General features: G+C 38.5%; 2 pseudogenes; both read right to left on the bottom strand.

Moving 5' to 3' along the window:
- Positions 1-2,494, bottom strand: part of LOC102821400 — a 61,340-nt pseudogene extending 58,846 nt beyond the window's left edge.
- Positions 2,495-6,714: 4,220 nt separating this feature from the next.
- On the bottom strand, positions 6,715-8,014 carry LOC102821008 (annotated as a pseudogene).
- Positions 8,015-11,733: the final 3,719 nt, after the last annotated feature.

The raw sequence follows: 11,733 nt of genomic DNA, 5'->3' as shown, positions 1-11,733 counted from the left end.
GCCAATACCAGTCCATTTCAGCTCACTAATGCCTAAGATATTGATGTTGATGCATTCCATTTCATTTTGACAACTTCCAATTTTCCCAGATTCATACTTCGCACATTCCATGTTCCGATTTTGAATGGATATTTACAGCTGTTTCTTTTCATCTTGAGTTGTGGCCCATCAGCAAATGAAGGTTCTGTGTGCTCTTCTCCCCTGAACTTAACTCTATTCACGTCATCGTGGTCAACTCTACTTTGAGGAGGCATTTTTTTTTCCCCAGTCGCAAACTGAGTGCCTTCCCACCTTCCGGTCCTGTATCTGACAATGTTTCTCTGCTATTCATAGAATTTTCAGTGACTAACGATTCGGAAGTAGTTTGTCAATCTTTCTTCCTAGTCTGTCTTTGTTTTGTAGCTCATCTGAAACCTGTCCACCATGGGTGACCCTGCCGGTTATTTAAACTACTGGTGGCATAGCCCTGAAAATCATAGCAACTCAAGCCACCACAGCATGACAGACAGATGAGTGGTGGCTGTTTCGTTTATGTTGATATTATCACTTTAAATTTCAATGTCAATCCTGATACAATCAAGATACAAGCAAGATGTTCTCACCTGAGAATATCAATCCTAATACAATCAAGTAGTTCTCTCCCAAGATGGCAGCTCCTGTTACAACTGAGTGTCTTGATCCAGAATTCAATGGATTTCTGGATTCCCTTCAAATTCCCCAGCTGTAAACCCTCCAATTGTCCAAACATAGCTTTATATTTGTTTCAGAGTTCCAACACTATCTCATGAGCCCTCTTGGCCTTGTGTTCCGTGTTGTTGTTGACTGAGCTCTAACAGAATTTAGGATTTAATTTTCAGCTTATTTCCTTTGTTTGTCTGCTTGCCCTGCCCCACAATCCTTGTTCAGGCCTTTTTTTCTAGTGATAAACAGTTCAGGGCCGGCTATGGCTATTTGGTTTTAATTGGAAACTGTCTCTTTAAATTTAGAGGAGATCTGTGCACATGCGTAGTAGAACCTTCTGAGGGTGGGGCTGGAGTGCCCACTTGCTCAGGCACCCCTATAGTCACCAGAATGTAGGTGCGCAGATAGCAAGTGACCAACAGCTATCAAAAGAAAAGAATGTCCACACCTTTATCTCAGTGGTTCTGCTAGGTGTCTGTGGCTGCTCGGATCCTTCCCCCACGTGGTCTCACCCAAGATGGCGGCTCCTGGAGCAGCTGACACTCCCGGATTAGAAAGCAATAGATTTCTTGCTTCTTCCAAAATTTCCCAGCTCCAAGCCTTCCAACATTCTAAATATTCCTTTATATGTGGTTCAAAGTTCTGGGACCATCCCCTGAGCCTGCTTGGTCGGGTATTCTGTGTTGTTGCTGGCAGAGCTCTTACTGCACTTCCACGGGATCCGCCCTCTTGCAATTTTAGTTTAGGTAGGTCATGTTTTTCTAAAATGTATCCATTTCTTCTAAGTTTTCAAATTTGTTGGAGTACAATTCTTCATAGTATTCTGTTATTATCCTTTTGATTTCCTTTGGTTCCATTGTTATATCACCTTTGTGGTTTCTAATGCATATTTGTGTCTTCTCCCTCTTTTGTTTTGTTAGGTTTGCCAACGGTCTGTTAATTTTGTTAATCCTTTCAAAGAAACAGCTTCTTGACCTGTTGATTCTTTTTATAGTTTTTCTGTTTTCTATTTCATTTATTTCTGCTTTAATCTTTATTATTTCTTTTCTTTTGGTGGCTATAGGTTCTCTCTGTTCAATTATTTCTAATTGTTGTAGATGCTGTGTCAATGTGTTAATTTTTGGTTCTTTCTTCTTTTTGGATGTGTGCATTTATTGCAAAAGAAATGTTCTCTCAGCACCACTTTCGTCATGTCCCAAAGACTTTGGTATGTTGTATTTTCGTTCTCATTTATTTCTAGGAACTTTATGAATTCCTGTTTAATTTATTGAACTACCCAGTCGCTTTTCAGCAGGGTGTTATTCAGTTTCCATGTATTTGACTTTATTTCCTTGGTCTTCCTATTGTTGATTTCTAACTTGATAGTATTGTGATCTGAGAAGATGCTTTGTAGAATTTTTATATTTATAAATTTATGGACATTTATTTTGTGGCCTAAGAAATGATCTGTTCTGGCTAATGTTCCATATGCACCGGAAAAGAATGTGTATTTTTCTGTTGTTGTGTTGAATGCTCTGTACACATCTATGAGAAGCAGTTGGCTGATTGTGTTGTTTAGTTCCTTTGTGCCTTTGTCAAGTTTTTTTCTGGTTGTTCTATCCATTTTTGAAAGCAAGGAATTAAAATCACCCACTATTATTGTATATTCGTTATTTCTTTCTTCAAATCTATTAGAGTTTGCTTTATATTTTTTGGAGCTCTTTCATTGAAAGCATAGAAATTTATTATGGTTATGTCATCTTGTTCAAATACCTTTAATTTTGAGATAATGTCCATCTTTTTCTATTATACTGGGGTTTGCTTTAAAGTTCATTTTATCGGAGATTAGTTCTGCCACTCCTGTTCGTTTTTTGTTGCAATTAACTTTGTATATATTTTTTCCATCCTTTGACTCTTAATCTGTTTTTATCTCTGTGTGTTAGATGTGTCTCTTGCAGACAGCATATTGGAGGATCTCATTTTCTTATACATTCTGCCATCCTCTGTCTCTTAACTGGTACATTTAATCTGTTTACATTCAGTCTAGTTATCGATAGGTATGGATTTATTGCTGCCATTATATTTGATTTTTGTGGTATTGCTGCTTTCTTTTTTCTGTGTGTCTTCCTTTTCTGAGTTCATGCTTTTTGTGTTCTTTCTTGTGAATTTCCATGTTCTTCTTGGAGTTTCATTTTCTTGGTATATTGTGAAATGTTAATTTTCTTTGAGGTTACTTTATAGTCCATTAACTTTTCTCTCCATTTAGTGCAGTCTATTTTATCCTGTAATCTACCTGATCTTCTCACTATCTGAATCTCCTTTCCTACATGTTTACCTTCTAATACATTGTAATTGTTTTGATTGTAGACTGAATTCCCAGATTTTCTGAGTTTGTTCTTATAGTTTTGTTCTATTGTCATCTCTTTCTTCTGTTGATTTAGTCTGGGAGATGCTACCATGTGTCAAACACTGGTTGTTGTCTTTTCTTGTTGGTTCTCAGACCATAGATTTCCCTTTAGGATGTTTTGTAGTGCAGGGTTTGTTTGGAAAAATCCCTTAGCTTACATTTTTCCTGGAATGTTTTCATTATACCTGTTATTTGATTAATAGCTTTGCTGAATAAAAGATTCTTGGTAGGCATTTTTTTCTTTCTTTCTTTCAGGGTTTTATACATGTTTCCCCATTGCCTTCTTGCTTGTATGGTTTCTGCTGAGAGATCCCAGCTTAATCAGATTTGCTTGTCTTTGTATGTAACACTTCTGTTTTCCCTAGCTGTTTTCAGGAGTGTCTCCTTATCTTTGATTTTGGAGAGCTTGAATATGATATATCTCGGTGATTTTCTTTTGGGGTCTATCCTTCCTGGGGTTTGTTAAGCTTTGCAATTGTCCATCACATTGCGTGCATCAGCATTTGGAATATCTTTTACTCTGTTCATACTTTGTTCTATTTCCAAAACACTACATCTCAAAACACTTTCTATATTTGGGGCTTTCGCAATTTCATTCAAATGTATCATCTGTGAGAAAATCGAAGAAGATCCTTTTGGGTATTCCTGTTATGTTTCTGCCTGAGGTACAGATCATGAAGCTACAACTTGTTACACTGTTCAAATTCCATATTATCTGCATAGACACACACACACCCTGTAAAGGATGGGATGTTGTTGTTGTTGTTGTTGTTGTTAGGTGCTATCAAGTCAGTACCAACTCATAACAATCCCATGTACAGCAGAACAAAACACTGCCCAATCCTGAGACCACCTCACTATCATTGCCATGCTGGAGCCCATTAATGCTGCCATTTTGCCAATCCATCTCCCTGGGGGTCTTCTTAATTTTCTATGATCCTCCACCTTACCAAACATGATATCCTTCTCCAGACACTTCTCCCTCATGACAATATGTTCAAAGTATGAGAGACAAAGTTTGGCCATCCTGAACTCCAAGGAGCACTCTGGCTGCACTTCTTACAATACAGATCTGTTTGTTCTTTTGGCAGCCCATGGCACTTTCAATATTCTTCTCCAACACCATAATTCAAAAGTATCAATTCTTCTACGGTCTTCTTTATTCACTGTCCAGCTTTCATATGTATATGAGGTTATTGAAAATACCATGGATTGGGTCAGACACACCTTAGTCTTCAAACTGACGTCTTTGATCTTCAGCATTTTATAAAGGTCTTGTGTTGAAGATTTGCCTAATGCAATATGTCCTTTGATTTCTTGACTGCTTACATGAGTGTTGCTTACATGAGTGTCAATAGATGATCCAAGAAGAATGAAGTACTTAACAACTTCAATCTTTTCTCCATTGATAAGAATGTTGTTTATTGATCCAGTGGTGATGATATTTGTTTTCTTTACATTGAGATGTAATCCATACCGAAAGTTGTGCTCTTTGATCTTCATCAGTAACTTTCAGCAAGCAAGGTTTTATCATCTGCATATCACAGGTTGTTAATGTATCTTCCTTCAATCCTGATGCCATGTTTTTCTTCATATAACCCATCTTCTCTGATTATTTGCTCAGAATATAGGTTGAATAAGCATGGTGAAAGAATACAACCTTGTTGCTTACCTTTCTTAATTTTAAAACATTCAGTGTTCCCATCTTCTGATTGAACAACTGCCTCTTGGTCCTCATACAGATTCCTCATGACTACAATTAAGTATTCCAGAATACTCGTACTTCGCAATGTTGTCCAAAGCTTGTCATGACCCACATAATTGAAACCCTTTGCATAGTCAATAAAGCACAGGTAAACATCTTTCTGATATTCTCTGCTTTCACTCAAGATCCACTGAACATAAGCAATGATATCCCTCATTCCATGGCATCTTCTGAATTCCGCTTGAACCTCTGGAAGTTCTCTGACAATGTATGCTTTTAGCCATTTCTGTATTACTTTTAGCAACAGTTTACTCACATGGGATATCAAAGATAGTCCGATGATTTCCTCATTATATCAAGTCACTTCTCTTTGGAATGGACACAAATACGGATCTCTTCTAATCAGTTAGTCAGTTAGTTGTCTTTCAAATTTCTTGCCAGAGATGAGTGAGTGCCTCCTGTGGCGCCTCACTTTCTTGAAAGATTTCAATTTTTATTCCATCAATTCCTTGTTCCATGTTCTTTGCCAATTATTTAATGTACCTTGGACTTCCTTCTTTAGTATCATTGGCTCTTGATCATATGCTACCTCTTGAAATGGTTGAACAGCAACCATTTCCTTTTGGTACAATGACTTTGTGTATTCTTTCCATCTTCTTTAGATGCTTTCTGCATCATCCAATAATTTGCCCTGAGAATCCTTCAATAAAAGAAATTGAGGCTTCAATTTTTCTTCAGTTCTCCCAGCTTCAGAAATGCTGAGCATGCTCTTCCTTTTTGGTTTTCTGATTCCAGATCTTTGCACATTTTGTTGTAATATTTGGCTTTATCTTCTCGAGCTAATCTTTGAAATTTTCTGCTCACCTCTTGGACCTCCTCATTTCTTCCATTTGCTTTAGCATCTCTACGCTGGAGAGCAAGTTTCAGCGTCTTTTCTGATATCCATTTTGACCTTTTCCTTCTTTCTTGTCTTCTCAATGACTTTTTTCTTTCTTCATGTATGATGTTCTTGATTTCATCCCACAATTCTTTTGGTCTTCGGTCCTTAGTGTTTAATGTATCAAATGTGTTCTTCAGATGATCTCTAAATTCAGGTGGGATACAATCAAGGTCATATTTTGGCTCTCGTGGCCTTGTTTTCATTTTCTCCAGCTTCGGTTTAAATTTGCATGTGAGTAATTGATGGTCTGTTTCACAATCTGCCACTGGCCTTGTTTTCACTGATGATATGAAGCTTTTCCATCATCTTTTTCAGCAGATATAGTCAATTTGATTTCTGTATATTCCATCTGATGAGGGCTTTGTGTATAGTTGTCTCTTATGCTGTCTAAAAAATGTATTTGAAATGAACAAATCATTGATTTTGTAGAATTCTATCATGAGATCTCCAGCATCAATTCTATCGCCAAGACCCTATTTTGTAACTACTGATCCTTCCTCTTTGCTTCCAAACTTTGCATTCCAATCACCAGTGATGGTCAATTTGATTGCATGTTTGATCAATTTCAGATTAAAGAAGTTGATAGAATTTTTGTATTTCATTTTCACTGGCTTTAGTGGGTGGTGCATAAATTTGAATAATAGCAGTATTAAGTGGGCTTCCCAGTAGGTGCATGGATATTATCCTATCCCAGACAGCAAAGTACCTCATGACTAATTCGGGTATATTCTTCTTGACAATGAATGCAACACCATTCCTCTTCAATTTGTCATTCCTGGCATAGTAAACCAAGTGGTCATCATATTAAAAATTGCCAATACCAGTCCATTTTAACTCACTAATATATGATATCAACATTTATGTGTTTCTTTTCATTTTTGACAATTTTAAGTTTCCTAGATTGATGTTTCATATATTCCACGTTCTGAATATTAATGGATGTATACAGCTGTTTCTCTTCATTTTCAGTTGTGCCCCATCAGCAAATGAATGCCCCAAGGGCTATACTCCCACAGGATGGGAAACATCAATATTGTCATCACCTAAAATCTGTTCCCAAACTAGAAGGCCTTTCATATGAAGAGTAACTCTTTCTTGCCGAATGGATTCCAGTTCCTGAGGATTTCTACATTCATTTCTATTCCCATAAGTGTGGATTGCAGGAATAACCTCTTTTTCAAGAATGTTGTCACCATCTTGAAACCTCTCCAACATGGCTAAACATAAATACTGGTATGTCTTCATGATGTCATAGTTCTCACGGTCAATTGCGAAGGAGGCACCAAGTGTTCTAAAACTTCAATTCAACTTCTTCAGAGCCAATCAGCATGAGAAAGCAACAAACAGTTCAGCAGCATTAGCTTTACCGTTTTTTGGCAGCGACTTTTATTGGCGTCATTCCATGACCATTTACTACTATGGCAGCATGCCATTTGATTAGCTCTTTCACAATGTCTATGTGCCCAGCTTCAGCTGCAAAGTGCAATGCTGTGGCTCCACAGTGTGCTTTAGCATTGGGGTCAGCACGTTGTTCTAGAAGGTATTGGACTATGTCAGTGTGCTCCTTACACGCTGCGATCTAGAGGCAGGTGTTGTTGGCATGTTTGGCAATGCTGATGTTGGCTTTATTTTCATCCAAGTACTTAACAATGTCCAGTCTTCCATCAAAACATGCTGCCTGCAGTGCGGTTGAGTTCTTTATTGTGGTGTGGTTCACACTGGCTCCATGACTGACTAGAAGCTTCCCAACTTCAAAATGTCTTGTTCCTCCTGAACACCAAAGGGTACTGGCATCATTGATGACATACCCGTAGAAGTGGATGGTGTCAGTCTGCTGAGTCTGCACCCGGTAATGTTCTAACGGCAAGTGCACCACCTTGGCGTGCTCATTGCGGGCTGCCATGATGAGGGACATGGAGCGCTGCCCTCCCTGCTAACTGATATAGACCCGCACATAGTGCATGTCACTTTTAGACCGGTTGAGTAGCAAGGAGGCCAGAGTCAGCACCTTGCCCTCGTTGGCCACCTTGTAGACATATCCAACCAGTTGCCTGGTTGCTGCCAACGACAACACCCCTTTGGTCGCCACCGCTGCTGCTGCCTCGCGCCCCCAGAGACTGTGTTCACCAGAGCTTCCAACCCTAACCCTCAAAACCCATTCAACAGGGGGCCGTCGCCACCAACGCCTCCGCGCCCAGGCAGCAGCGAGGCCTGAGGAGGGCAGAGGCACAGAGCTGGCCAAGTGCAGTGGGGCGCACGTCCCCGGCCCAGCCCAGACAGGCAGGAGGGCAAACAGGGTCATCCCCAAGGCCCCAGGCGCCTGTCCTGGGCCAAGGGGGGATTTCCATGGCGACTGTTGCCCTGGGCCTCAGGCCGGACCCCCCTTTAACATTTTCTGTTCAATTCTTTTATTTTCTCATTTCTTCTAATATCTTTAGTGTCTCTGTTTAAGACAACGTTTCCAAATTTATTCTAACATCACCTCAGTCTTTTCTATGTTTCTATCTTTTTAATAACAATTTGCTTTCTTCATAAATGATGTTTTCCATATCATTCTACAATATCACTGGTCTTTGGTCATGCATTTAATGCATCAAATCTGTTCTGGAGATGGTCTTTAAGTTCAGGTGGGATATGCACCAGTACATATTATGACTTTTGTGGATTTGTTTTAATGTTCTTCACTTCAACATGATCTTCTATATGAGAAATAGATGATCTGTGGACTCCTGGAATTGTTTTTGCTGATGATACTGAGCTTCCAATTTGTCTTTTTCCACAGAAGTCAAAGACTTTATTTTTCTTGGATTAATCATCAGCACTCACAGAAGCAGCATTCAAGACACCAACTGAGGTATTACATTAAACAAATCTGCTGCACAACACCTTTTGAAAGTGTTGAAATGCAAAGATGTCAGTTATAGGACTAAGGTGCACATGACCCAAGCCATGTTATTTTCAATAGCCTCATATGCATGTGAAAGCTGGACAGTGAATAAGGAAGACCATAAAATAATTGATGCTTTTGAATTATTGTGTTGGAGGAACATACTGAAAGTGCCATGGGCTGCTAAAAGAACCAAAAAATCCATTTTGGACAAGTGCAGCCACAGTGTTCCCTGGAGGTCAAGATAGCCACACTTTGTCTCTCATACTTCAGACATATTGTCAGGAGGGAACAGTCACTGGAGAAGGATATCATGTTTGGTTAGTTGGAGAGTCAGAGAAAAAGAGGAAGATCCCCAATGAGATGGATTGGCCAAATGGCAGCCTTGATGGACTCAAGCATAGCAACTGTAGTGAGATTGGCCCAGGATCAGGCAGTGTTTCATTCTGGTGCGCATAAAGTCGCTATGGATCAGTACCGACTGAATGGCACTTAACAGCATCAACAATAGACTGCCAAAAGAACAAACCAATCTGTGTTGGGAGTACAGATAGGTACTTCCTTGGTACCAGATTGATACACCTTAAAAGCCAGGATGGCCAGAATTAGACTCTCATACTTCAAACATATGATCAGGAGGGATGGAGAAGGACATCATGCTTGATATATTGGAGGGTCATTGAAAAAGAGGAAGACCCCCAGTGACATGATTTGGCACAGTTGTAAAAGCTATTATGTGATTGGAAAAGGAGTGGACAGTGATTTCTTCTGGTGTGCATAAAGTCACTATGAATTGTACCAAGTCTAAGGCATTTAATAACAACAACAACAACAATAGATGTAGTTGATTTGATTCCTGTGTATTCATTCTGGAAATGTACACATGTATAATTACCATATATGCTGTTGAAAAATTGTACTTGCAGTGAATAAATTGTTGATCTTACAACATTCCATAATATGTTCTCCAGCATAGTTTCTATATACAAGGATATATTTTCCAACTACAGATACTGCTTCTTATGAAAGTTTAAGAATATTGCTGAAAAAAAAAAAAAAAAGAAATATATATATATATAGATATAGATATATATAGTAGTGTTGTTGTTAGGTGCCATCGAGTTGGTACTGTCTGGTCCTGCAGCAATCTCATGATTGTTGCTATGTTTGAGTCCAATGCTTGCAACCATTGTACCAGTATATCATTTGTGGGGGGGTCTTCCTGGTTTTCTCTGACCATCCATTTTACCAATCATGATATCCATCTCCAGGGACCGGTCCCTCCTGATAATATGTCTGAAGTATGAGAGATGAAGTTTGGCCATCCTGTCCTCCAAGGAGTACTCTGGCTGCACTTCTTTTAATAGATTTATTTCTTCTTTTGGTTGCCCATGGTAGTTTAAATATTCCCCTCCAACACCATAACTCAAATGCATCAATTCTTCTATGGTCTTCCTTATTCACTGTCCAACTTCCACATGCCTATGAAATTATTTAAAATGCTATGGCTTGGGTCAGGCTCACTTTAGTCTTCAAACCGCCACCTTTATTTTAAACACTTTAGAGAGGACTTATATAGCAGATTTGCCTAATGAAATATGTTGTTTGATTTCTTGATTATTACTTCTATGAATGTTGATAGTTGATCCAAGAAAAAAATGAAGTCTTTGACAACTTCAATCTTTTCTTCATTTACATTTCTGTTGTTGTTCTTAGGTGCTATTGAGTCGGGACCATCTCATAGCACCATATGTACAAAAGAACAAAACACTACCTTGTCCTGTGCCAACATCACAATCATTGCTACATCCGAGCCAACTGCTGCTGTCACTGGGGCAATCCATTTACCTTGAGTCTTTCTCTTTTTCATTGACCCTCCACTTTAGCAAATATGAAAATATTTGTTATGAACTGGTTCCTGCTAATAACATGTCTGAAGTATGGCCATTCTGGTTTCCAAGATGCATTCTGGTATACTTTTTCCAATACAGATCTGTTTGTTCTTATTGCTGTCCATGGATCTTTTAATATTCTCCTCCAACACCGTAACTCAAATGCATCAATTATTCTACCCTCTTCCTTATTCACTGTCTAAATTTCACATGCATATGAAGTATTGAAAATACCACGGCTTGGATCAGCATTCCTTAGTCCTCAAACTGATACCTTTGTTCTTCAGTACTTTTAAAGAGGTCTAGTGCAACAGATTTACCTAATGCAATACGTCCTTTGATTTCTTGACTGCTTTTTCCATGAGTGTTGATGGTTGATATGAGCAAAATGAAATCTTTGACAACTTTAATCTTGTTTCCATTTTTAAGGGTGTTGTTTATTGATTCAGTTGTGAGGATTTTTGTCTTCTTTACAATCAGGTGAATCAGTCTCCCATACTTTACAATCAGTCTCCCATACTGGAGACTGTGGTCTTTGATCTTCATCAGTAAGTATTTTAAGTTTTTTTCACTTTACCCAAGCAAGATTGTATCATGTGCACGTTACATTTAATATGGCTTCCCCAACACCTGTTGGCATGGTTTTCTTCATATAATCCAGCTTCTCAGATTATTTGTTCAGCATACAGATTGAAGACATATGGTGAAAGAATATAACCCTGGCACACACTTTTCCTAATATTAACCATTCAGTATTTCCTTGTTCTGTTCAAATGACTGTGTTTTGGTCTATGTACAGCTTCCTCATGAGCACAATTAAGTGCTCCAGAATACTCATTCTATGCAATGTTGTTCATAGCTTCTCATGATTTCCACAATCAAAAACCTTTGTGTAGTCAATAAAGAACATATTATCATCTTTCTGATATTTTCTGCTTTCTGCCAAGATCCATCTGACATCAACAAAGACATCCTTATTTCATGTCCTATTCTGAATATAGCTTGAATTTATGGAAGTTATCTGTCAATGTATGGTTCCAGTGTTTTTTTTTTTTTTTTTAATCTTTAGTAAAATTTTACTTGTATGTGATATTAATGACACTGTCTGCAGATTTTTGTAGTATGTTGGGTCACCTGTCTTTGGAATGGGCACAACATGTATCTTTTCCAATTAGTTGGCCAGGTAGTTTTCCTCCAAATTTCTTGGCATAGATGACCGAGTGCCTCCAGTGCCCAGTAGTT

Source organism: Chrysochloris asiatica, unplaced genomic scaffold (assembly GCF_000296735.1).
Source record: "Chrysochloris asiatica unplaced genomic scaffold, ChrAsi1.0 scaffold00414, whole genome shotgun sequence".
In the NCBI taxonomy this organism is placed as follows: domain Eukaryota; kingdom Metazoa; phylum Chordata; class Mammalia; order Afrosoricida; family Chrysochloridae; genus Chrysochloris; species Chrysochloris asiatica.
Note: the sequence above shows the minus strand (reverse complement) of the source record. Positions and strands in the feature narration are given on the sequence as shown.